The sequence below is a fragment of the Lithobates pipiens genome, unplaced genomic scaffold (assembly GCF_037356315.1).
Source record: "Lithobates pipiens isolate NorthernLeopardFrog02 unplaced genomic scaffold, aLitPip1_a1.2 Scaffold_19, whole genome shotgun sequence".
Lineage (NCBI taxonomy): Eukaryota > Metazoa > Chordata > Amphibia > Anura > Ranidae > Lithobates > Lithobates pipiens.
The window spans coordinates 488579048-488601420 of NW_027507764.1; the positions used below are offsets into that span (position 1 = coordinate 488579048).

At 42.9% G+C, this 22373-nt stretch overlaps 1 protein-coding gene across 3 annotated transcripts in view; it reads left to right on the plus strand.

Annotated features, from left to right (window-relative positions):
- The window catches only part of WWP1 (WW domain containing E3 ubiquitin protein ligase 1), a 263487-nt gene that overhangs the window by 59962 nt on the left and 181152 nt on the right, over positions 1–22373 (plus strand). The window contains exon 1 of one of the 3 annotated variants that reach the window (XM_077492979.1): positions 10569–10627. The exons of the other annotated variants lie outside the window; for them this stretch is intronic. The gene's annotated coding sequence lies outside the window, so the exon portion shown is untranslated. Of the gene's footprint in view, positions 1–10568; positions 10628–22373 lie in introns of those variants that run through there. 3 annotated transcript variants of the gene reach the window in all.

Below are 22373 nucleotides of genomic sequence, written 5' to 3' on the forward strand. Positions count from 1 at the left end.
GTTTTTAGTGTTAATGTGTGGTCACACCCCTTTAGCACCTGGTAGATTATATGCAAGTACAAGCTATTGGGATCTGAGCACAGGTATATCTGGTTTCTAAAGAGGAAGGAGGCCAGACACTTCAATTACACTTCCAATAAAAAAGTGTTGTGATGCACACAGGCTTGTCGTCCGGCCAAAACTGGAATATCGTTTTTTGGTTTTGTAGGAGACGCACATTCACATGTGAATCTGATGGGAGATCTGGGATGTAAAGAACCGTATAATAGCATGCACATTCTAAATTGCAGTTCTCTTTCTCTTGTGGCTATTTAGGGATAGAGAATGTTGCTCACGGAGTTGTTTGAGGTCACTGGTCAGTTAATTGTATATGTGTAGTGAGGGAAGTAGGATTTTTTCTCAGTCAGATTAGTGTGGAGCCACAAAGCAGACTGTGTGACTGTGAGCACTGCAGTGGGAAGTGCAGCTCTCTGCAGATAGAAGGCCGTGCTCACGCAGGTAATGTACTTCCAAGCACCGGGACTTCACTTTAGGATTGTGCACAGTAATGATATGAACAGGCCGGATTGTACAATATGTTACATGCATTTGAAAATGGTATATTTTCACTCCAAGGTATAATTTATTACGATCAGAGCGTTACCATTGCAACATACAGTATGTTCTGCAGATTTAGCACTCATTCTGAAAATGTTTCCAGAGCTGAGGGGATATTTTGTATTTTTTTTTTTTTTCAGCATATCGTTTTTTTTTTTTTTTTCATTCATATGAAAACGTTTAGGGCTCAATAACAGGCGTTAAAAACCTTCCTACAGATGCATATTGTGTCTAGTCATTTATGCAGCTGTATACAAATCTAAGGGTCCCTTCACACAATTGCATCCAGGGCTGTCATTTTTCTCTGCATTGAGCAGCATAAAATGACATCGGGGGTCTAAATTTCAGTGCTAGGTGCTCTGTATGCTGTTCACGCAACCTATGGCTGCTACTGACCATCATATAAATATCAACAAAGTGTTTTGTGCACTGCTGATTACTTGCTATTGATGTTTACATGTTGGCCTTGTGAATGAGCGATCTCTTCCATTCAGTCATGAAGTGAAAGGGGAGACGGCTGGAACTGCTCCTTCACTTGTCAGTGCTGGCATTGAATGCATTGAATGTGCTAGTGCACAATTTCTATTGTCCCAAGCACATAGCGAGAGAATGGATTTGTGACACCTGCTTCGTACACCGATTGACTGTCTTCCTGTTATTGTCGCTGTTCTCCTGTTTGTAGGTGCCCTGTTATTGGACATGTTGAAGTATTTTAATGGTGGGGATTGGGGGGGGGGAAGGGCATACATGCACAATTTGGCAAACTTACCTCTGCATTTGTTTTGCTTCAGTATTGAAGACTCTGCACTTTCTCTTTTCACTCCAAAGCTGGCAATTCCATCTTCTCTGAAGCTTCTTCCTCGGCCATCGTCATCCTAGTTTGATCACAGAAAAGCCATGAGTGCTACACATTCATAACGACGTTTCATCATCTTACAAAGGCTGCGCACTGCACTATGCATGTGCAGAGCGAAGGGCTGGTAAAATACCCACTAGCTCTGTGCTCTGGCCCTTCAGTGCTCACTGGAGTGCCAGGCTGTGGAGGGGACAGAAGAGGCTGGCTCAGCCCCCCAGCAGCGTGCTGAGAGGCTGAGCCAGCTGCCGGTCAGTCGCCTGGGCACATCCCAACATTTATTGTCAGGATGCCTGCAGAGCCTGCGCTGGCTCGGTGATGTAAGTCAGCAGTGTTTCTGGGTCACAGAATTGCAGAACTAAGTGCACTCCTGTGACCTACAGTGGAATTATGGCCAGAAGAGCATTGACCAGGATGTCGCCTTTGGGCGGAGTGTGCTGCAGGTAGCAGTATATATTCTCTGTTCTCATGTTGCCCTACTTTGGTTGTGTCTCCCTCCCCTCAGTTGGCATTGCTCAGGGACATTCCACATAGTAATTACTATGGCTCTGTGTCCCGTGATGTACTTCAAAAGAAAAGGATTTTACAGGTAAGCTGTTATAAAAATCCTATTTTATGCACTTGCACGCTAGGGGAAATTTTATCGACATGTTATGGATTTCATTAACAGCCCTTAGTTCCATTTTAAAGTATAAGGTTTTTTGAAATTTTGGCTATGGTAGAGAGAAATAAGAACCCTTTTTCAGGTTTTTATTGCTGTGTATCCGCTGTTAGGGACCCCCTCTATTTATCCGGCTCACCATTCTCATCGAAAGTAAAAGAAAAATAACGGGGAAATCTTCTAATGGAGACGCTGGTTTTGGTGATCCTGGTGACAATTAGGGATTCCCTCACTTTGGTAGGATTTTCTCTCATCTTCCTGTTTTGGCTATAGGACAGAAAGTCTCCCCAAATATACACTGCTGGGGAAAAAAACCTATGGAGGTTATAACTTTCCCTTGCTTTATCCAAAAAGAAAAAAAGGTTTGGCCTTTACTTCGACTTGAGGTTCGATTCACACTGATTCGACATAGGATCCGCCAGTCAGTTGTGCTGCATTTTTCACGTGCTAACAGGGAACATACTGACAGGAGGAGAAAGCAAATGTGAAAGCAAATGTGACCGAGGGAAGAGCCAGTTATTCAGCTACCTTGACCCAGATGTGTTAATAAATTGTAGTAAAGAGAAGTCAAGTCTCTGGACTGTGTAAGGTTGGATACACACTTTTCTAATGTGGGTTACAGTAGGCAGCCAACATTTGTGTGTTAGAGCTGTGTTTTACATTCTTGTATAAGGGGGCCGCTCAAAATGAATGGCACTGCAATGCGCTCTAATGTACCGCAACAGAAAAGTGTGAACCCAATGTAAATCTCAGAAATTAATGGACAAAAATACAGATTCTTTGTCAGGTAAAGGAGATCACATCGGTGTATTTAGCTGCTTGCCTGAAGTTCACCATTTTTTACACCCGTATTCATATAACATGTTACAGATGCAGCAGCCTCTGTACCCCTCCCCCCCCTTTGACAGCGAGCAGGGGATCTTCCCCTACCCGGCCGCGTCCTTCATTTACAGTGTTCTATGAATGTGAAGACTAAATGTACTGACAGCCTTTGTAGCTGTCCACTTGCAGTTCTCAATGAACCACCAGGGCACTGTTGAGCAGTGTGATAGTTCATGGAGTCTTCCTGTAAGACCCCTTTCACACTGAGGAGCTTTTCAGGTGTTTTAGCGCTAAAAATATCACCTGTAAGTGCCTCTCAAGCCACCCCAGTGTGAAAGCCCGAGTGCATTTACACTGGGGAGGTGCACTTGCAGGATGGGAAAAGTCCTGCAAGCCGTATCTTTGGGGCGGTGTATACACTGCTCACCCACCGTGCCTGCCCATTGAAATGAATGGGCAGTGCTGCCGAAGCACCGCAACACGGGCACTGTTAACTTTAACTTTACCACTAACACCTGCAGCGCCCCAGTGTAAAAGGGGCCTTAGAGTGTAGCTGCCTGTTTTAGATGTACAGACACTCTGCAGGACTGTGGCATTACATCTGCAATCTGCTGGTTACGAGTGTAATGCTTTACAGGCTTCTAACAAAAAAATAAAAAATGTACAATTTGTTTACCTGCAAAAAATTTTCTATTATTATTATGATTATTTTTTTGTAACGGTGAACTTCTCCTTTAGTACAGCTCTGTGTCCTGCCAAGAGTGCATTGCAGATTGTTTGTTGCTTGTTTTGGGTAACATGACTTCAGTTTCCCTATAGTCTCATTATCGGATTGTAATCTGGTACTCCTTTGTCAAATTTAATTGTTTCCCTAAATACTAACCACAGTGTAGAGAGCAGAGTTAAAATTTGTATTTGTTTATGGTGTGATGGCATTATTGATAAAGTGGATCACTAAAATAAAAACCTATTAAGAGAACTTTTATTGTGGGTGTAAGTGAAAGGAAACCTTTCACAAGAGTGCGTAGACACTGCCATTACTTATTTCTTTTCCTTCTGAAAATATTTGGTTGGCTGTTATGCTAATCCGTCTTTCAATACTTACTGACAAAACAAGCATGCAAATAAAAATGTCTGACTTTTCTGATCTGGGTACTTGTTCTGGGTCATTGACTCCAAGTACTAAAACCAAAGGCCTAACATTACGGCCAGACAACTAGAATTTTCAGAAAGTCTGCACTTATGTCCGGTTTACTCAAAAGGAGTTTTTAGATCTCTCTGGGCGCTCTGCCATCATGCTCAGGTTCCACACTGCTCATATCCAGCTTCTTCTGTATTTGATTTCAGTCAACTGAAGCTGCTTGGCAAAGAAGATAGCAACAGCAGCACTATCCTTGGAGAATACAAAAGTGTATCGTATCTAGTCAGCAGTATTTTCATTTGAAGGGAACCCACCGGGATGGTTAGTACCTTCATACGGCTAATATTTCCTTGCTGTGTGGGATGCTGCCATTATCCAGCACCCACTATCCATGCATTTTTTTTGGGCAGAGGTGTGCCAGGCCTTGGATCCTACACCACCAATTCCTGCTTGAGGAGAACATCAGCTTTGACAGAGATCACCCCGTGTCACTGGATTTCTTTAAAACTCATGAATATTTGAAAACGGGGAAGTTAGTATGCCCACAAAGTACTGAGAATCGTTGGCAGCTCCCCTCCCCTTCCTCAGCATTGGAGCCGAGGCTAGCCCAGTGATTCAGAGGACACAGTTATACTTGGACTACAATTACAGTATAGTATTGTGGCCAGGCCTTTAAGGTGAAGATAAAAGCTGAGCAGCCCCAAACCAGTTATTGGTGAGTTTTTAATTGTTTTGCTTTTACAGACTGTGTATTTTCTTGTGGGTAATTGGAAACATTTCAATTTTTGTATAGTAATTGGTCACTGTTTACAGCTACCAATAAATGACACTGGACTGGCTGCATAAACACACAATGACATTTTTTCCCTAGTGGCCCAAGCTGAATTCAGCACAGGGTCTGATGGATGCACCTTGGACAAATTGGGATATTTTGCATTTAAAGTATACTTTTTCAAGTGTGCAAAAACTTTCTAATGGGGTAAAACTCCAACACTTCCTGGTAGTGAAGGAGCTTGCCCGCCCCTTCCTGCCTGCCACATGTTGCTATTGGCCAATAAGAATGTGGAGAGGTGGGATGGAAGGAGCAGGCAAACTCCAACATTACCTGAAAGTGCCAGCGCTTTGCCGGTTTAGAACAATGCCGCATTTTAGACACAAGGTATGTTTCTGTAGGTATGTGAGGGCATTTAAGGGTATCTGTACTTTATACCTGCCTTCAGCTTTTGGTTTTCAAAACCACTGAAACCCCCAAATCTTAACACTTAAAAGTAACCCCTATAGAAACCATCTTAAACCTAGCTAACCCAAAAAAAAAGAAAGCTATCATCCAAGTTTAAGGCCAATATTCCCATCCCACAAATTTATAGTGGTGATAAAATTGTAGTGCATAAAACAAGTGATCCAAGATTGATGCTGGGTGTTATGTTTTATGCCCCCCCCCACCCCAAATCACCCCTCCCATGTTGAGGGCCAGGGTAACCAACTGCTATGGATGGAGCCACAAGTGAAAACATGACCCCAGATTGAGCAGCAGGATAGTGTGAATGGTGGATAAAAAGCCAAGAGAAAACTTTTAAAGTGATACAAGCTGAACTCTAAGATCAAGGTGCAGAAGTGTCTGAATGCCCTATCCATTGCTTTTTTGAGCAACAATGGGCACAAAGGAAGAGGACTCAGGAGAGACTCAACTTTTGCATAAAAAACAAAACATAAATAAGCCACACTGATATGTGCCAAAATGCCTTTTGATCAGTAACAACCTGTCCATTAGGGGCACCGGAGTGCCGCTCCCTCTATCCACGGCCACCACCCCCATGCTCTATCCATGGGCACTATTCTGACAGGACACTGCATTGTGCCACATGCGTCCGGCCCTTGAATTACAGTGGCGGGGGTGTTTTTTTTTGTGTTTGTTTTTTAGAAGCACCTGATTAGAGCCAGAGGCTCTAATAGGTTTCAAAGTAGGGTGGGCTTGTGGCGCAGAGCATTGTGCCAGGAGTCCACCCAGGTGCTACAACAGCAAATGAATATTTGCTATTGAAACACTGATCCTCAATCCGGCCAGTCAGAAGCAGGTCTGAAACCCATTTTCCGATTGGCCGAATAGAGAAGAGTCCCAATTGGCCATCGAGGAGGAAGGAGAAAACGAAAGCTGCTACGATGCCCGTGGAGAGCAAGGCGAAGGGAAAGCCGTCACCGCTGGTGAAGCCCAGGAGAAGCGCTGCCCACCATAGATGGGGTAAGTGCACCAGAACCACCCTACCGCCACTGCTTTTGATCAGCCACGGGGCTTCTAGGAATATCCTTTGGACAGATGAGACAACATTGGAGCTTTCTGGCAAGTCATATCGGCTAACAGATGGGGAAAAAAAAAACACAACACTTCAAAGAAAAGAACACATTACCTATTGTGAAACGTGAAGGAGGCTCAGTTATGTTTTTGGGTCTGGCACAGGGCGCCTTGAATCTATGCAGGGCACAAAGAAATCTCCATCTGCCAAGGAAGTGAAACATACTTCTCAGTCACTGGTCGTGGTATATCCAACAGGATAATGACCTGAAAGCACCTAAAGTTGGCCTTCTATGAGCCCTGATCTGAACCCTATTGTACATCTATGGAAAGAGCTGAAATGTTGCCCCTGGAGAAGGCACCCTTCAAGCTGGAGCACTTTGCTCAAGAATAGGCAAAAGTAGGCCAAAGTATCTGTTGGTAGCTTGGAAAATCTCATTGAGAGCTACAGAAATTCCTTGTTTGCAGTGATTGCCTCTAAATGTTTTACAAAAAATATTGGGTTAATATTCTCATAATTTTTTTTCTATGGCATTTTGTTTTATTATGTAAAACATTCTGCCGAATCAAAAATTAAAAGCGGTCTGATTTCATTAAATATGGTATTCACAATGATGGATGCCGATTCTTTTGATAAGCTTCAATTTCTTTAAGAGAAGATTGTCGGTGGTGGTTATATTATGTCTGTAATTCTGACTTTTAGGAGGAGGAAAAGCAGACTGATGAGCTAATCTGTAATTGCTCTCGCTCCTCCCATCATCATGTTCCTTGCAAGCCCATGAGCACTGCATCACAGCTGACCGGTTCCTTTGTGCTGCCCCTCCCTCTCCCAGTCTCAGCTCTATTGTACAGGTTACTGCAACATGCTTATATCAAGTCAATTTAATGTAGTTATACTAGCTGCATTTTAATCGTTTTTGATACCTGCATTTGTGCCTGAAGTTACAGCTGAGCCCCACCCAAAAGGGGAAGTTCCACTTGTTTGCTTCCTGCGCTGCCACATTTGGCACCTTTCTGGGTGCCAAATGTAGCTGCAATGTAGCTGCTGACTTTAAATTTTTTTGGTGGGGGTGCTGGAGCTCTGCTATAAGCGTTAAAGCGGGAGTCCGCCGTTTTTTTTTTTTTTTTTTTTTTTTAAAGCCAGCAGCTACAAATACTGCAGCTGCTGACTTTTAAAATAAGGACACTTACCTGCCCAGCACGCCCGCGATGGCACCCGAAGCCGATCTCTCGATCGTCTCTCGGGTGCTGCCACCGCCATCTTGGGTATGGGAATCAGGAAGTGGAGCCTTTCGGCTTCATTTCCCGGTTCCCTACTGCACATGCGCGAGTCACGCTGCGCAATAAGGATGGACCCGCTGCCTCTGGGATCTGTGTGTTTCCCAGCAGGCAGCGGGGGACCTTCGGAAAGGGGCGTACCTTCTGCAGAATCTACGCCGGAAGTGGGTGCAGATACCTGTACTGTACAGGTACCTGCACCCCCCTCCCCCCTGAAAGGTGCCAATTGTGGCGCCGGAGGGGGGGGGGGGTTCCAATGAGCGGAAGGTCCACTTTAGGGTGGACCTCCGCTTTAAAGTGGTTTTAAACCTCAGACATGAAATATGAACAAATCCTATCCCTAGTGTGTACTTGTGTCAATCCATTTCTGTGTTTGTGCCTCGACTTTGTATCTGTGTGCTGTGTGAAGGGGGTGTGTCCGTTTCCTCCAATCAGCTCTCAAAGCTCTTTTCGCTGATGTAACTTCAGCTCTGTTTTTCAGATCTGAGAGCTCCTGTATAAATTCTGCACTTAGAATGGATGCATGTGAAAGACTGCTCTAGTTAACCACTTGCTGACCACCCGCCGCAGATGTACTGTGGCAAGGATGGCTCAGTCATGCAAATCACCGTACCAGTACGATGATTCATGCACCATCTTTTCGATTGGCCAGTGGGTACGGCAGACTCTATATCCGCCGGCCGCCCGCGATCGTTCACCATCTGTCAGGGGATGACACTGAGATCCGTCTTCCTGCTTATCTGTGTGTTTTGCCAGTTACACAGTCCCACATGCAGTTAATAATCATAAAAAGGAACACAGTTAACCCCTTGATCGACCTTGATGTTAACCCCCTTCCCTGCCAGTGTCATTAGTACAATGACAGTGCATATTTTTAGCACTGATCACTAATAATGTCACAGGTTCCCAAAAAGTGTCAAAAATTGCAGGTGTCCAATCTGTCTGCCGCAATGTCGCAGTTCCGCTAAAAATCACTGATTACTGCCATTACTAGTAAAAAAAAAAAAAAAAAAATATGCCATAAATCTATCCCATATTTTGTAGACACTATAATTTTTGTACAAACCAATCAATATACACTTGTGTGTGTTTTTGTAGATATGTAGAAGAATACATATTGGACTAAACTGAAAAACAAGTTTTAGGTTTTTTTTTTTTTTTTTTTTTTTTGGATATGTATTCTATCAGAAAGTAAATGGTTATTTTTTTTTTGTTTTAAATTGGCCATCCTTTTATTTTTTGGTTTTCAAGTACAAAAAAACAAAAACCCGCAGAGGTGCTCAAATGCCACCAAAAGAAAGCTCAATTTGTGGGGGAAAAAAAAGACGTCAATTTTGTTTGTGTACGGCGTTGCATGCTCGTGCAATTGTCAGGTAAAGTAACGCTGTGCCGTATCGCAAAAAATGGCCTGGTCATTAAGGGGGTAAATCCTTCCAGGGCTGAAGTGGTTAAACGGGTACAACTTATGTAGGAGGCAGCTCTTACTGTTTGGGAACAAAAATGAAATGAGTCTTTTAAAAGAGAAGTATGGTTTTGTTTTGTTTAGGAATCATACTTGCGCAGGTGGATGCAGCATCATCTGATGTGCATCTGTCCCACGCCGGCTCTCACACTGGGAACCGAGCGATCAAACATCACTGATTGCTAGCTTCTCAGAGCTCCCTGTCAGTCACCAGCTCTGAAGGGGGCGGGGCCTAGACGCTGGTCCAGGGTTGTGGGCCTATCCCGACCATATGACGTCAGCCGACAGCGGGCATCAGCCTGCTGTCTGCTGAAAACAGGACAGGAGTGCAGAAGCTTGGCTGTACTACTTTCTCCTTTAAACTTTAAGGCCTCATGCACACGGACGTTTTTACAGCCGCTTTTTTGAGCGTTTTTTGCAGCTTAAAAACGCCTGTCCATGTTAGTCTATGGCTTCATGCCCACCTAGGCGTTTTTGAGCTGCAAATGGCATAGGCGTTTTTAAGCTGTAAAAAAAACCCAGGACCAGTGCGTTCCGTGGCGCGGAGCTAGAGCTGTAAAACGCGAATTGCGGGAAAACGTTAAAAAACGCGCATAAACGCGCAACATATTTTCTTTGTTTTCTGAGTGCTATAGCCAAGAGATGTGTTTCTTTAAAAACACTACTTAACGCTAACGTTAAAAACGCGGTAAGAATCGAGTTTTTAACGCCGATTTTTCCAGGCGTCGGAGCTAGCTTTGCAGCCAGTTTTTTAAAACGTCCGTGTGCATGAGCACTAATTCTGCGGGTTCCACATTCTGATGCTGAGCATACACTGTTTTGGATGCTTTCTGGCCGCTTTTGATTGAGAAAAATGGTTTTGCTGGTTTCTGGACCAATTGATCAGTTATTGGGTGTAAATTGATTGGAAATGTCTTTTGACTGATATTGTGGTGATTGGAAGCCGTTCCCAGCACAATTTCAGTTGTTTGTGTGTAAGCTCTTCCTAGCAGAGGAAATAATTATACAGTAACTGTACCACTTACTATTCTGTAAAGTGCTACCCAAACTTGTGGTGCTATAGAAATCATGCATAATCATGTAATTACTTTCTATAGACCATCTTGCATTCCTTTGACCTTTTTTTATTTATTTTTTTCTTCTTGCTCCCTACATTGCCCCCAAATATATGGGCAGAATAATGTTGTGTATATGCTGTCTGTGTTGCTCTCTATCAAAGCTTTCGCAGAAGCATTTTCCCTTGGATATGAAGAATGAATGAAAGTGTCAGGCGTCTCGTGCTCTGTGTTGGCTATTCAGGTTTATCTGGCTTGGAATGCCTCCTAGATTTTGCAGAGACCACTGCAGTACAGTGAGATGTGAATACATATAGTTTTTGTCCCTGCCATCCCCCTGTATTTCATGACATCAGAGTCACATGACAGACACAGTCCAGAATCACTGGCTTTATACAGGGAGGAGGTGTAGAGCTGCTGCTATTGCTGGGAGTGTGCATTGGACGTGCAATGAACTGCACAGGCATTGTGAGTGAACCGCATTGGTAAAGCATTGCTAGACTTGTCCTTGAGTGTTCACATTCAGAAGGATTTTTCCAGGACATATATGAACATAGTCAGGGATGAGAGATTTTCTAGGTAGTCTTCTGCTACAGCAATGCTGGGCAACCAGTACATCTTCAGCTGGAGTAGAACTACAGATCTCAACAAACCTTGGCAGCCAAAGAGTGCAGAATGTGTGCCAACAGGGAATGGAGGACGGGAAGTTCTGCCGCAGCTGGAGAGTTGCTGGTTACATGTCACCCCCTGTAACAGGATTTCCTTATCATCCAATCAGTACTTCTACTGAACGACTAGTAATTTAAAGTGCACCTGTCATACAACTTGAGTGTATTGAATATTAATGTTTTATAGTAGAATGGGGATACTGGCATTTGATTGCACAATGCTAAGACAGCTTCCAAAAAAATTAACTTTTGTCAAAATGTGTTCTAGTTTTAGATCTTCTTGTACAATACACGATGTGGAGGTCTCTGATTTCTAGTTACAATTTAGCAGATTATATTTTCCATTTTAACCATGCTTGGTGCACATGTGTAGGAGTGCACCGCGCTAGTTTACTTCTCTCATCTGTTGTTCTCAGGGTAGATTTGCTTTAAATCACTAGTAAAAAAGGCTTGATTTATATCAACTCGATTTAAATCATCGTTTTTATCCACTTCAGCCCCGGAAGATTTTACCTCCTTCCTGACCAGAGCACTTTTTTACAATTCGGCACTGCGTTGCTTTAACTGACAATTGCGCGGTCATGCAATGCTGTACCCAAACTAAATTTGCGCCCTTCCCCCCCCCCTCTGCAAATAGAGCTTTCTTTTGTGGTATTTGATCACCTCTGCAGTTTTTTTATTTTTTGCGCTATAAACAAAAAGAGCGACAATTTTGAAAAACAAACAATTTTAAATTTTTTGCTATAATAGTCCCAATTAAAAAAAAAAAAAAAAAAAAAAATTGTTCATCAGTTTAGGCCAATATTTATTCTTATACATATTTTTCGTGACATTTATACAGTAATCCAGTGGCTATTTTTAGCTCTGCTGTATGAATGACACTGCAGTGTCAAAAGTGTCCAATGTGTTCGTCACAATGTTAAAGTCCCGATTAAAAATCGCAGATCACCGCCATTACTAGTAAAAATTAATTTTTTAAAAAAAAATGCCATAAATCTATCCGCTATTTTGTAGGCGATATAACTTTTCCGCAAACCAATCAATATACGCTCATTGCGTTTTTTTTTACCAAAAATATGTGGAAGACTACATATCGGCCTAAACTGATGAAGAAATTTAATTTTTTAATATTGTCGCTCTTTTTTTGTTTATAGCGCAAAAGATAAAAACCGCAGAGGTGATCAAATACCACCAAAAGAAAGCTCTATTTGTGGGGGGGAAAAAAAAATGACATATGCTTTGTTTGAGTGCAATGTCACACGACCGCACAATTGTCAGTTAAAACGACGCAGTGCCGTATCACAAAAAATGGGCTGGTCAGGAAGGGGGCAAATCCTTCTGGGGCTTAAAGAGGGATTCCACCAAAAAAAAAAAATATTAAAAGCCAGCAGCTATAAATACTACAGCTGCTGACTTTTAATAAATGGACACTCACCTGTCCCGGGGTCCAGCGATGCCGAGGCCGATCGATCGCTCGGCTCTCGGCTGCTGCCGCCACCATTCTAGGTGAGGGAATCAGGAAGTGAAGCGAATCGGCTTCACTTCCCGGTTCCCTACTGCGCATGCGCCAGCCGCGCCGCGCAATAGGAAATCTCCGCGCTGTCACTGGGACCCGTGTGTGTCCCAGCAGACAGCGTGGTAGGGCAGGAAATGGCGTAGACTCCCACGGGAGTCTATGCCCGGAAGTGGGTGAAAATACCTGTCTTTGACAGGTATCTCCACCCCCCTCCCCCCTGAAAGGTGTCAATTGTGACACCGGAGGGGGGGAGGGATCCAATCAGCGGAGATTCCACTTTAGGGTGGAATCCCGCTTTAAGTGGTTAAATCAAAATAAAATCAGAATTTTTTTTTTTTTAAATCGTCGATATTTTATTTTTTATCCACCCTGGTTGCTCTTCTTGAATGTAAACTCTTGACTTGTGTCACTTGCTTTTAGCTTGGTGTGTCACAAACATATGACATTGTTTTAAAAATATACTAGTTTTTTCCTTTTTTTCATCTCAGTGTTGCTCATCTTCTGCAGCCCTTTTGAAACCACTTCTTCTCTATATTAAGTTGAGATATGGCCAAATGGCATTCTTTAGGAAGAGGAGAGGGGTTTATATCTCAGTGCTATTGATCTCTTGCCCTTGCATGCACTTCAGTGATGGCTGCATGGCCATACAACTGGGAGAGGTTTGTGATGGTAACTGGGCAATGTCGGTGTAATATTGAAATGACCACTGGTTTGTTTTAAAAAAAATATATAATAAAATCCAGGTAAAAGGGTGCCAATGCATGAGAGCTAAGTGAAGTCGGGGACAGTGGTGCCCTAAAATATGAAGTACCTGAACAGTGTTTTTTTATTTAGGGAGCTGGCAATTTATAAATATTGGAAATAACACGAAGTACACTCAGCCCCGTATAACATGAAGAGCCTATTTACTGTTTTGTTCTAGCGTTGAGCTAAGTGCAGGCAGACCATATTAGTGAATGGATGTGCATCAGCTCTACGGGCTCGCCTGCACAGCTGAGTTTGACAGATAAAAGGGTGGGTGCATGGAGACCTACACACTGTCTATTCATTCAGTGCTGGTCACCCATCCCTGTGTACCTGTCTAAAGCAACCAATAGATGGGGGTGTGTGGGGAGCCTTCATGTCTGGCACAACACAATGATTACTGCTAGGGACTATAGCCTCCCGCAGTAATCAAATGTAAAAAATCTGCAGGCTAGTTGTACCAAAGCCAATCGATGGATTGACATGGGTACAACCAGCATGCCTATAAATGGGTCAAATCTCATAGAATCCCCACCCCCCCAGCAAAAAATAAAAAGTCAGCAGCTATACATACTGTACCCGCTGACTTTTAATGAGTCACTTGCCTGTCCTGGAATCCAGCGATGTTGGCACCCCAGTCAATGTTTTCAGTGGCTCTCAGGTGCTGCCGACACCATTGTCTGTAAGAAAAACCGTCAGTAAACCCTTTTGGTGTCACAGCTGGTTTCCTACTACGCGTGCGGGGGGGGGCCTTCCGAGTGATCTTGCTGCAGGAACTCTGCTTTAACTTGGCTGTGCAGGGGAGTCCATACAGTCAATGCATGTCCATTCATTAATATGGTCTGCCTGCATGCTGCTCAGTGCTAGGACTGAAAACGAAACAAAGGGTTATTCATGCTGTACGGCACAGGTGTCCAACTTCGGCCCTCCAGCTGTTGCCAAACTACAAGTCCCAAGAGGCATTGCAAGGCTGATGGTTACAAGCATGACTCCCAAAGGCAGAGGCATGATGGGGTTTGTAGTTCTGCAACAAGTGGAGGGCCACACTTTCACACCCCTGCGGGGTTGAGTGTGAATGAGCCCTAACATATTAAACATTTTTTGTGATGATTGCACATGTATGCAGTTGCGACCTAGGTTTATTTTAGGGTACATTCACACTGTTGTCACCTGGTGCATTTTGTTAGTACACTTTGTGTTTAACCACTTAAGCCCCGGACCAATTTGCAGCCAAAGGACCAGGCCCCTTTTTGCGATTTGGCACTGCGTTGCTTTAACTGACAATTGTGCGGTCGTGCAAAGTAGCTCCCAAACAAAATTGGCGTCCTTTTTTTTTCCCCCCAAATAGAGCTTTCTTTTCGTGGTATTTGATCACCTCTGCGTTTTTTTTTTTTTTTTTCCTCAGTTTAGGCCGATACATATTCTTCTACATATTTTTGTTAAAAAAAAAAATCGCAATTAGCGATTATTGATTGGTTTGCGCAAAAGTTATAGCTTTTACAAAATAGGGGATAGTTTTATAGCGTGTTTTTTTTTCTAGTAATGGCGGCGACCAGTGATTATTATTTATTTATTTTTTATATTGTGACTGCGACATGGCGGACACATCGGACATTTTTGACACATTTTTGGGACCATTGTCATTTATACAGCAATCAGTGCTATTTAAATACACTGATTCCTGTGTAAATGACACTGGCAGTGAAGGAGTTAACCACTAGGGGGCAGTGTAGGGGTTATGTGTGACGTTATGTGTGTGTTTTTTTTTTATTGTAGGGGGCGTGGCCTGGCATGTGACATCACTGATCGTCTTTCCCTATAAAAGGGAACAGACGATAAAAGGGAACAGACGGTCGGTGACAGCCACACTAGGAAGCACGGGGAGAGGTTTGTTTACACAGACCTCTTCTCGTTCTTCAGCTCTGTGACCCGATCGTGGGACACCAGCTGCGATCAGGTCCGCTGGTGCCACGGTCACCGAGCTCAGGACCGGGTCGGGATAATCTTGTGCAGTATATCCCCACAGTCTCTGATAATCTCGTGCAGTATATCCCCACACTCTCTGATAATCTCGTGCATTATATCCACAGTCTCTGATAATCTCGTGCATTATATCCACAGTCTCTGATAATCTCGTGCATTATATCCACAGTCTCTGATAATCTCGTGCATTATATCCACAGTCTCTGATAATCTCGTGCATTATATCCACAGTCTCTGATAATCTCGTGCAGTATATCCACAGTCTCTGATAATCTCGTGCATTATATCCACAGTCTCTGATAATCTCGTGCATTATATCCACAGTCTCTGATAATCTCGTGCATTATATCCACAGTCTCTGATAATCTTGTGCAGTATATCCACAGTCTCTGATAATCTCGTGCATTATATCCACAGTCTCTGATAATCTCGTGCATTATATCCACAGTCTCTGATAATCTCGTGCAGTATATCCACAGTCTCTGATAATCTCGTGCATTATATCCACAGTCTCTGATAATCTCGTGCATTATATCCACAGTCTCTGATAATCTCGTGCATTATATCCACAGTCTCTGATAATCTCGTGCATTATATCCACAGTCTCTGATAATCTCGTGCATTATATCCACAGTCTCTGATAATCTTGTGCAGCATATCCACAGTCTCTGATAATCTCGTGCATTATATCCACAGTCTCTGATAATCTCGTGCATTATATCCACAGTCTGATATTCTCGTGCATTATATCCACAGTCTGATAATCTCGTGCATTATATCCACAGTCTGATAATCTCGTGCATTATATCCACAGTCTGATAATCTCGTGCATTATATCCACAGTCTGATAATCTCGTGCAGTATATCCACAGTCTGATAATCTCGTGCATTATATCCACAGTCTCTGATGATCTCGTGCAGTATATCCCCACAGTCTCTGATAATCTCGTGCAGTATATCCACAGTCTCTGATAATCTCCTGCAGTATATCCACAGTCTCTGATAATCTTGTGCAGTATATCCACAGTCTCTGATAGTCTCGTGCAGTATATCCACAGTCTCTGATAATCTCGTGCATTATATCCACAGTCTCTGATAATCTCGTGCATTATATCCACAGTCTCTGATAATCTCGTGCATTATATCCACAGTCTCTGATAATCTCGTGCATTATATCCACAGTCTCTGATAATCTCGTGCATTATATCCACAGTCTCTGATAATCTCGTGCAGTATATCCACAGTCTCTGATAATCTCGTGCATTATATCCACAGTCTCTGATAATCTCGTGCATTATATCCACAGTCTGATATTCTCGTGCATTATATCCACAGTCTGATATTCTCGTGCATTATATCCACAGTCTGATAATCTCGTGCATTATATCCACAGTCTGATAATCTCGTGCAGTATATCCACAGTCTCTGATAATCTCGTGCAGTATATCCACAGTCTGATAATCTCGTGCATTATATCCACAGTCTCTGATGATCTCGTGCAGTATATCCCCACAGTCTCTGATAATCTCGTGCATTATATCCACAGTCTCTGATAATCTCCTGCAGTATATCCACAGTCTCTGATAATCTCGTGCATTATATCCACAGTCTCTGATAATCTCGTGCATTATATCCACAGTCTCTGATAATCTCGTGCATTATATCCACAGTCTCTGATAATCTCGTGCATTATATCCACAGTCTCTGATAATCTCGTGCATTATATCCACAGTCTCTGATAATCTCGTGCATTATATCCACAGTCTCTGATAATCTCGTGCATTATATCCACAGTCTCTGATAATCTCGTGCATTATATCCACAGTCTCTGATAATCTCGTGCATTATATCCACAGTCTGATATTCTCGTGCATTATATCCACAGTCTGATAATCTCGTGCATTATATCCACAGTCTCTGATAATCTCCTGCAGTATATCCACAGTCTCTGATAATCTTGTGCAGTATATCCACAGTCTCTGATAGTCTCGTGCATTATATCCACAGTCTCTGATAATCTTGTGCAGTATATCCACAGTCTCTGATAATCTCGTGCAGTATATCCACAGTCTCTGATAATCTTGTGCAGTATATCCACAGTCTCTGATAGTCTCGTGCAGTATATCCACAGTCTCTGATAATCTCGTGCATTATATCCACAGTCTCTGATAATCTCCTGCAGTATGTCTGCGCACTCTGACCCTCTCCTGTAGTATATGTATTAACGTGCCACTTGCTCAATGACTTTTCACTTAGAGAAAGGGTTTGCCTTTGCAATTTTGTTTGTTGATGCACTTTAATATAATAAAAAAGAAAATCGCTTCGAAACGTAAATAGATTTTTTTATAAAAAAGAAATCGCAGATTTTTTTGGTGAGGAAAATCGCCCAGCCCTAAATCCATTTATGGCTTTAATAAAGCATTGTGGAATGTTTGCTTAGCGCTAGCATTACAGATTGGGAGGGGGAAAGACAATACTTTTTTTTAATTTATTTTTTTATATGGGATGAACTCAAATTACAGAAATGATTTTGTGTGCGGCTACTCCTTTTATTGTTTAGACCTTAGGAGGGTCGTACTGTGGCTAGTGGGAGTAAAAAAGGCCCCATCCCTGGTATTTTGGGAGGAATAGTGCCCCTTCATTGGGGTCAGTGAATACACAATACTTTATAAATCCCAAAGTGAAATTGTTACGATGCAGAAAAACTTAACAAAGACAACACAAGATCTGAACAAGATGCAAAAACGCAACAAAATTATCAATAAGAGCCATTGGCACCAAAAATTTAAAAAAATAAATTAAAACTACACTACTAATACAACATGCATACAATAAATAACACAGATCAAAAACAGACAAACTTGCAAATACAAATAATATACCACTTTCTCTAACACCACCCCAAATAATAACCAACACAATACCAACATACTATAAAAACACAAAATCCATAAACCAGAATTAAATCTTCATCTCCAGCCCTCACAGACAATAGTTTATATATCTTGATCGCTACAGGCAAAAATGATTTCCTGTGTTGATCTGTGGGGCGTCGTGGGTGTAACTATCTGTCCCTGATGATGCACCGCAAACTGACCAGCGTATTGTTGAGAGGGTGGGAGGAGTTGTCCAAGATTGAACGCAACATAAACAACATTTTCCTCTCCAACACTGTTGTAAGCGACTCCAAATTCAATCCAACAACATCACTGGCCTACGAATTAGTTTGTTGGTGACGGATACCCTAAAACCATGTACACACGATCTGATTTTTCCGATGGGAATTGTGTGATGACAGGCTGTTGGCGGAACATTCGACCGTTTGTACTCCATCAGACAATTGTTGTCGGATTTTCTGCAGACAAATGTTGGATGGCAGGCTTTAAAATTTTCCGCGGACAAATGTGTGTTTGATTTTCCGAGCTTGTGTACACTAGTCCGTCTGACAAAAGGCCAAAGTACAAACACGCATGCTTGGAGGCAAGGACGAGCCAGAAGCGGTCGGTCTTGTAAACTAGCATTCATAATGGAGAATTAACTTTCATGACGTTGCAGATTATGAAATCTTGAAATGCAGCGCACATTCTCTTCTTTAATGGGATCATAATGAAGCTGCATTGCTGGTGGTGATACTGATGGAGTTATTGCAAACTAATTTTCAAAGGCTTTTTTTTTCCTAGTGATATCAAGAATAATATTTATGCTTTTTTTTTTTTCTTTTTTTTTTTGGATAAGTTACCACAACACCATTGTCCCGTAGTTTTTAAGATCAAAGATACAAACTATGTTGGTGTCCCTTGTCAATTTACCCCCTTCCTGACCAGAGCACTTTTTTGCGATTCGGCACTGCGTCGCTTTAACTGACAATTGCGCTGTCGTGCGACGTTGCACCCAAACAAAATTGATGTCTTCCCCCCCCCCCCCCCCCCATAAATAGAGCTTTCTTTTGGTGGTATTTGATCGCCTCTGCAGTTTTTTTATTTTTTGCGCTATAAACAAAAAAGCGCCAGTTTTGAAAGAAAACACAATATTTTGTACTTTTTGCTATAATATCCCCATTTTTTTTTTTTTTTTTTTTTTAAAGCTAATTTTTTCCTCAGTTTAGACCGTATTTCGCTACATATTTTTGGTTAAAAAAAAAATCACAATAAGCATATATTGATTGGTTTGCGCAAAAGTTATAGCGTCTACAAAATAGGGGATAGAATTATAGCATTTTTATTTTATTTTTTTACTACTAATGGCGGCGATCTGCATTTTTTTAAATTTTTTTTAATTGTGACTGCGACATGGCAGACACATCGGACAATTTTGACACATTTTTGGGACCATTGGCATTAATACAGCGATCAATGTTATAAAAATGCATTGACTACTGTAAAAATGTCACTGGCAGTGTAGGGGTTAATACTAGGGGGCGATCAAGGGGTTGACTCTGTTCACTTGGAGGTGATTCTAACTGAAGGGGACTGACTAGAGGAAGTGATGGATCGTGGTTCCTAGCTAATAGGAACACTTAATCTGTCGCTCCTGTTTACACACACTCGTCTCTGTTCTGAGTCTCCTGCTCATGATCGCTCGTGGCCGGCAGTCATCGCGATCGTCGGCCATGAACATCGGCACCCCGCTGTGCAGCAGGCTATCCCGACCTCGCAAGCAGATGTATAGCTACGACGGCTTGCGCAGGGGAGTCAACCTGTCACAGTATAACTGCGGCGGCTGGTCGGGAAGCTGTTAATATAGGGGGTCAGCAATGCCAAGAGTTGGTGAAAGCAGGGGTCCGTGAATGAATGAATGAATGAAATACTTGTATAGCGCACAATGCGAACTGAATCGCCTCTAGGCGCTGTGGCGAGCTTTGATCATCTGCTAAAAGAGGAAGGTCTTGAGTTTTTTCCTAAAAGCCAGGTGATTTTCTTCCAGGCGGATGTTGATTGGTAGAGCATTCCATAGCCGAGGCCCTTGGACAGCGAATCTCCGATCACCCTTGGATTTATACCGGGCTTTGGGCACGAGGAGGAGGTTTTTGTTGGCTGATCGAAGACTGCGGTTTGGTGTGTAATGATTTATTTTCTCCATTAGGTATTGCGGAGCTTCTCTATGCACGCATTTGTGGGTGAGGCAAAGGGTCTTGAACGTGATCCGATTTTTTACGGTTAGCCAATGTAAGCTCCTCAGTGAAGGAGAAATGGATTCCCAGGGTTTTTTTCCTGTTATCAGCCTTGCCGCCGTGTTTTGGATCAGTTGTAATCGCGCAAGTTGATATTGTGGTAATCCTATGTAAAGCGAGTTTGCGTAGTCCAGTCGTGAATTAATGATTGTTCCAACTACCACTGCTTTGTCATTCTTTGGGATAAAAGGGATGAGTCTGCGAAGCATGCGCAGCAGATGGTGAGATCGACTGACTACAGATCCTATTTGCGCATCCATTGACATTTGTGCGTCTAAAATAACCCCGAGACTCTTCGCTTTGGTCTTTGGGGAGATAGTCTGCCCAAAGACGGTTGGTGGAGACCAGGAGGTTTTGGTTGCGGGCTTATGATTTGGGTGTAAGATAAGAAGCTCTGTCTTTGATTGGTTCAGCTGGAGGGAGTTGGTGGTCATCCAGTCCTCTATTGATTTGAGGCAGTTTTCAAGTTGTTGTTGGTGATCTTTTTTTCCATTGATCCGGAAATAAAGTTGCGTGTCGTCAGCGTAAGAGTGGAAGCAGAGATCTGAGCATCTGATGATTTGAAGGAGTGGGCGAATGTAAATGTTGAAGAGAACGGGTGACCGGAGAGCCTTGAGGGACTCCGCAGGTGACTGCCCGAGTTTCGGAGAGGAATTTTCCTAGTTTCACTGTCTGTGACCGATTTCCTAGGAAGGACGCGAACCATTGGAGATCTATGTCTTGGACTCCGGCTACTTCTGTGAGGCGGACGAGTAGAGTATTGTGATCTACTGTATCAAACGCTGCACTTAGGTCTAGCAGTACGAGGAGACACGGCTCTCCGTCATCTGCCGCTTCGAGGGCGTCATCCCAAATCTTGAGGAGAGCTGTTTCTGTTCCATGACCCAGGCGGAAGCCTGATTGCAGCGGGTCCAGGAGTTTGTGAGTATCCAGGTGAAGTTGTAGCTGATGTACTACAGCTTTCTCTATGATCTTAGAAATGGTGTTGAGGCTTGTAATCGGCCTACGGTTGTTTGGATCCTGAGGGTCCAGGTTTGGTTTCTTGAGTAGAGGTTTGACGATGCCTTGTTTGAGGATGCTGGGAACAATCCCTTCGTGGAATGATCGGTTTATGAGGTGGGTTATGGTTGGAGCCACGATGTCGGAGCATTTTTTCAGTAGTTTTGTGGGGATGATGTCAATAGGTGAGGTACTGTCACGCAGTTTATTAATGATGTTTTTTGCGGTGTCTACGGTAATTGGGGATAGTGAAAATTTTGGCGGTTGCGGTATGTTGGTGCAGACATCCTCTTTATGTATTTGCTGGCTGAGGTTGGATGTTTTCTTCTGACAAATTGTTTCCCTGATGGTTTTGACTTTATCGATGAAAAAATCCGACAGTTTGTCACAGTAATCCTGGGATTCACTTTCTGGGGGTTCTAGGCACACTGGATTGATTGATTGATTAACCAGTTTAAACAGTTCCCGTGGTTGGTTTGTGGCCGTTGAGATTGTATATGAGAAGTGGTCCTTTTTGGCTTTGAAGATTGCTTTCCGATAATTCTCTGTCAGACCTTTGTAGTTAAATAGGTTTTCCTCGGTGGGATTTCTTCTCCATGTTCTTTCCGCTTTTCTGCTTTTATGCTTTAGTACGGAGAGGGAGCTATTAAACCATCCAGCATTTTTCTTCCTGATGAGTGCCCTGCGTTTTGGTGCTACCGAGTCTGCTGATTGCAGTAATGCCTTGTTCAGGGAGTTGAGTGTTTCCTCCGTAGAGTGGTTTAAGGTTATTGTAGATATCTTTTTGGACAGAGTGGTTTTGAAGGCTTCGGAGTACAGTTTTTTATGCGATCTGGTCCAGTGCGTTGTTACAGGTTTCCGTTTTGCGTTGGTGATGTTGGTAGTGATTTTGAATTTGATGGCGTGGTGATCCGTCCATGGCAGAGTTATGTTGTCGAGTATGTTGACGTCGATGTTCTGTTTGAAAATGAGGTCCAGGGTGTGTCCTGACCCATGCGTGGGATTCTTTATCAGTTGCTGTAGACCCAGTTCTTCTAGTTGATTGATGCAGGCAGTCGCGATGGGGTCTTTAGGCTCGTTTGCCCAAAGGTTGAAATCTCCGAGTGCCAGGAAATTTTTGAATTTTAGGGTGTG